The sequence below is a fragment of the Aplysia californica genome, unplaced genomic scaffold (genome assembly GCF_000002075.1).
Source record: "Aplysia californica isolate F4 #8 unplaced genomic scaffold, AplCal3.0 scaffold00656, whole genome shotgun sequence".
NCBI lineage: Eukaryota > Metazoa > Mollusca > Gastropoda > Aplysiida > Aplysiidae > Aplysia > Aplysia californica.
The window spans coordinates 356,077-361,679 of NW_004797926.1; the positions used below are offsets into that span (position 1 = coordinate 356,077).

Here is a 5,603-nt window from a genome sequence, read left to right on the forward strand (position 1 = left end):
CCCACCAATTACCCTATGTGAAAAGAAAACCTACCCTCAGCAACGAACGACCACCTCAATAAACACAATAAAGAAGAGTCCTAACCCGTACCCTGACCCAACCCCTAACCCTACCCCTACCCCCACCTTTACCCCAACCCTAACCCTAAAAACCTAACCCCCAACAAACACAATACAGAAGAGACCTACCCATACCCCTACCCCTAACCCTCAACAAATTCAAGCCTACCTCCACCCCTACCCCAACGCTAACCCCAAACCCATAGTTCCTACCCCTAACCCTACCCCAACCCTACTCCTTACCCTGATAATCCTCAACAATTAAAATAAAGGAGAGACCTACCCTTACCCCAACCCCAAACCCCAACCCCACCCCTACCATCCTAACCCTAACTCTACCGCAAACCCTACCCCTACACCAAACCCCAACCCTTCACAACCTCAATAAAGAAGAAGCCTAACCCTAACCCTAAGCCGACTCCATCCCACCCTCACCTCTAACCCTCAACAAACAAAACAAAAAAGATACCTACTATTACCCCTACCCCTAACCCTGCCCCTAACCCTACCTCCACCCCGACTCCAAAACTAACCCCAACGACTTACCCCTAGCCCTAAACAAACACAATAAAGGGGAGACCTACCGTACCCCTAACCCAAACCCCCCAAAAAAACGCAATAAAGAAAAGACCTAACCCTACCCCCTACCCACATCCCAATCCAACCCCTAACCTTCATCAAACACAAGGAAAGACCTATCCCCCTAGCCCTAGGCCGAGGCTACCAAAATAAATCCAGACCCTACCCCTACCCATACCTCTATCCCAACCCCTACCCCAGACCCTACCCATACCTCTACCGCTATCCCTAAATCTAACGCTAACCCTAACAACTCTTTATTTTTCTCAGTTTCATATTGGTCGCTCGTTGCGGAATTCCTCCTCCCTAACAATGATACAATGTATTTTGCTAGAATTAATCACGGTGAGAGTTTGGTTAGAAACCGAAGAAAACCTGGCAATTCTGCGCTCCTAAACAACGGAAGTAGATAAAGTCTGTGTGATCAACAATAGCTGTGCCTTGATTCAAGTCTACTAATCCCCGACTCAGACCTTCAAAACTTTAAACTGGGTCTAAAAATGCGCAAACTATCGTAATTTTGTCATGAACAGATGGTATAACAGTGGCTTTCGGTCTCCCACCATGATTTCGGAAGGCATTGAGTATAATCTAGATTTAGATCTAATAGTGGCCGCTCGTTGCGGAGTCCTCCCAATCCCATCCAGCAATATGATTTGTTATCAATCACCTTATTATAGTCTTTTATCGGTTCCTGTAATCGATTTCCGGAAAAATATTTATCTCTCGGCTTTGTAGGTCTAGCTTCATCATGATGTTTGTAAGCGGGGCCTACTACAATAATCACCGGAAGTTGTTCACTAGTGTTCTTGAAAGGAAGTGCTTTCCTGTCAAAACATGCTCAAGTAGGAATATCCGATTATCTTTATCGTCACAAAGATTGTAGAATGACTACGAAAAGAAGTGAAGATCAATCGATTAAGTTGCGTCAAAGGTGTTCAACGTTTTACCCTGGAGGCTTCTGCAGGAACTCAATATGTAGCCCACCCCCCCCAAAAAACCCCAAAAAAACAACAACAACAAAACTTCATTGTAATTGTAGATGCTTTACGATTAATCGGTTTATTTAGGAGGCAGTCTATTTCGACTCATCGGTCAGCGCATGCCTGGACTAGGGGGATACGTAATTTCAACTTTCCAGCAAATAGACGGAAATATTCGATTTTTAAATAAAGCAACGAGTGATCAAGTTGACGTCTTCTGCTTGCAAGGGGTAAGCACCGCTACACCACAGACGCCGTCACGCTTCAGTGGGAAGTAGTAGTTTTGTTTTGGTAAATGTTTTACGGCACTTGAATGCAATTCGGTCATAAAGTGCCGAAAATCAGAAGTATTCATGAAGAGTAACAAACACAAACAAGATTGCGGAGAGATAAAGACAATGGGTGCTTGAGAGGAAAGACGAAACAAACCACACTACAGCACCAGCCATCCACCCACATACATGGAATTGTTGTTGTTGTTTTTTTGTAAGTGTGGTTGGAATAACATACAAATCATTTGCTTTTGCATCCTGGTTTTGCAATTTTACAAGCGACTTTGTACTGATTACTCTAGTCCAGCCTAATTGTAGTATGAGAAGCTAGAAACAAGTGTATTTCTTTGGTATTCGAATTTCTTGAAACGTTTTTATGTAGGTCGAAAATAGGATTTGCTTCTTCTGATGGTTTTTTTTATATTTTGCTGCTATTTTGGATAATAACATGCATTCTGTTTTCTAAACATTCATTAATAACCCTTTACGTTCACTTTCCATTGCAACAGTATCTAGAGTGCGGTCAAAAATTCGTGGCGCTACTTATCCTCAAATGTCTTTTTAACGGTTGAATCATTGTCACCCATACTTTGCAAAGCAGTTTGTATCAATTTGTCTTAAGTTAATCATATTTTTCAACAAACAATTCAGCTTGATTGAAAAAACAAACATTTCTTCATTAATTTATAATATACTACAAATCTCCTTCACACGGAAAATGGAATGGTTCACAACACTTCCCTCTTCTCTGACACATTTTGCATTCGCATATTGCTTACGTCACAGCTCACCTGTGACCCTTTTTAATGGCAAAACTAGTTACAAGAGATTTATTTTATAGTGAACACTTTTTTTGCACTAAAAGTTCTCCAACATGCGTTCAGTAAAGATAATCTCGCAAATAGAAAAAACAATGACCAGACTTGCTTTTAAAAGCGATATTGTCCCAGCTGTAAACCTTTTAAAGTCAGTAGAAACCACCCATTGGGATTTTTAAAATGAGTATTTATTTAATTTTTAAAAAAAATAGAGCTAACAGGTGTTTACAAAAATATTGATCTGTAAGGGGTGGGGAGAGAGGTGGGGGGGGGGGGGGCATACCCCCTAAGTCCCGATTCGACTAAAAATTTTGGAACTTGAATTGTAAGCATTTTTAGCTTTCTCAGCCTCTCCTTCAACTATTTCATCGCATAAGAACCCCCAAAAACCTTATTTCTTCCCGCACCAGGGATGATTGTCCCCACCATTTCCTCATCAAGTCAATATTATTTTATTATTTTTTATCGGTCGTTTTCTCAAAACGCGAATTTTCTCTATCCTTTTTTCCAAAATAACTCTACCGTTTTTCATCCAATCTTCATGAGCGTTTCACAGAATGAAGAGAAGATGCAATATCAAAAATAATTTCGTTAAATTTTTGATATATGGAAGAGATTTTTGTTGGTGGTGTCTGGAGTGTGGATTTTCACGGACTTTTTGCAAACTTGAATACTACCTCAGGAAAAAATTCATTAAATGTTCTAATTCATTAAGGAAAAAATCAACTCATAAATTTTTAGATCTAATGTTTGCTAACATGCATGCAAAAAAAAATCAATTTCCATGACAAATAAGTGCGGTATTCATTACATAAGACATGTCAAAAAATTCAACATGGCCGCTGTATCCATGGAAACGAAACTTTTTTCTCAAATTTGATTGCGGAGTTTAAGACCCCATACTATGCTTTATATATGTGTGAAATTTGGTAAAATTTGGTCCCCTATTACGCGAGACACAAATTGATGCAAGTCACTAGGCACTGTGCAAAAGCTGGAGAGTTTATATTCGATGGTTGACAATAAGTTGCGCCACGAATTTTTGGCCGCACTATTGAAGCGATTTAAGGTCATATTCTGAATCTGTTATTATAACTATGCCACAGGAATATCTTAAAAGGATTCCCTTCTCGTTTCCTCAGAATTATCATTGACAAGAAACTTACATTCATCCAGATACATGTATAAAAGACCTTCGTGTGAGGTGTCAGAAAGCATTTTAACGCTTTAAAAATTGTATCAAATCCGTAGTGGGGCAGGGCTTCATAATACATTCTCCACCTATACTGTTCCCTTTTCCGATCCAGGCTTGATTACAGCTGTCAGGACTGTGGATCGGCAAAACCCCACGTCCTGAGAATGCTAGATCCAGTACAAAACCAAGGACTCCGCCTCGCTCTGGGGGCTGTCCACACTTCTCCGGTAGAGAGCCTCCAGGCCTAGGCAAACATACCATCACTCACACTCAGACGCACACAGGTATCACTACAATACGCAATTAAACAAAGCTCAACACCAAAGAACCCAGCACACGAGTGCATATTTGAAACACACCCAGACACAATAAACAAATTTAAAAAACAACGAAAAACTCATCAATCCTTTCAGCCTAAGAGTCTTTGCGGACCTCAAAATCATACACTTTTTCCAAATAAGACATCGAACAATTTCTTTTCCTAGACCTCCCTCCGTGGCACCTCACAACGTGAAAAGTATTCTTACAACTCACCACACACGACACAGCAAGCACAATCACAAAACTTTCAAAGCTGCATACAAAACACTTAAGAAAAAATACCCCGGTAGAGAGCTTATCTTCACAGATGGCTCTAAATCAGATGCCCCTTACACATGTTTCCTTGTTCTGTTTGACTCTCTGTCTTGCATCCCCTCACTCAAAAATTACACTATCATACATCCCCAAATAGTTAGGTTTCAACTAAAAATGCATACTTTAACTGAAACCGGAAAACGTATCGTGTTAGTGTGTTAGCATGGCTACCAAGCCATGTGGGCACCTGAGGAAATGAGCAGGCCGATCAGAAGAGACGAAGTCATCTTTACTCGATTGCGTATCGGACACAGCTCCCTGACACACAAATGCCTCCTACAGGGAGATGAGAAACCGTTCTATGTTGGATGCGACACAGCTTTCACCATTAGACACCTCTTAACAGAGCGTCTAGACTTTGGGGAGACCCGAAGGAAGTCAGCCTTTAAAAAAATGTAATATATTACTATTTATGTAAATTAAAACATGTAACATGCTGCTGTTTTAAAATCAAGTAAATTTTCATTTTTAGATTGAGATTTCCACCATGAATTTTTAACATTTTAATCTGTTCATTGACCAAAAATGAAGCCGTGCTAAGAACTGTCGTGAAAGCAACCAACTTGTGTTTCGCATGGTCATATCACATTATGCAGTTGCGAGCGCCGTAAAACTCACACTAAATAAACCAAAAAAGGTATTTCGCCTCTGCTGATTAATTCAGAAACAGATCAAGTGGAAGAGTAGAGAAGATAGTCCGCGCTACCATAAGGCTAGGCGCGCACACGGCAATTTTGGTTGCGCGACAGTTACTGTCTCCAGGCAACTTATTTTTTACACCGCGCGCACAGAGCTAAGCAACAGCTAGGCAACAGTAGGCTATCATCATTACTGAGTTACTTGCAAGTGACACTCAATTTTTAGGTATAGCTAAAAGAGGGAAACAATGAAGCCAACACTACATTGTTAACGGTAATCAGTGAGTTTAGACAACTCTGAAAATCATAAACTAAACGATATAAGAACAGCAAAGTAGATCTACGTATACTTTAGTGCACATGGACAACCAAAGATATTGTTCACACTGTCTGTATGAAACAAATTGGGATGGGGAGATTAG

General features: G+C 40.4%; 1 protein-coding gene across 1 annotated transcript in view; it reads right to left on the reverse strand.

Moving 5' to 3' along the window:
* LOC101849727 (adhesive plaque matrix protein) overlaps positions 1-1,576 on the reverse strand; it is a gene marked incomplete in the record, with an annotated part of 25,001 nt that extends 23,425 nt beyond the window's left edge. Inside the window, 1 exon segment of the mRNA XM_035972337.1 lies at positions 1,310-1,576.
* Between the last annotated feature and the right edge of the window lie 4,027 nt (positions 1,577-5,603).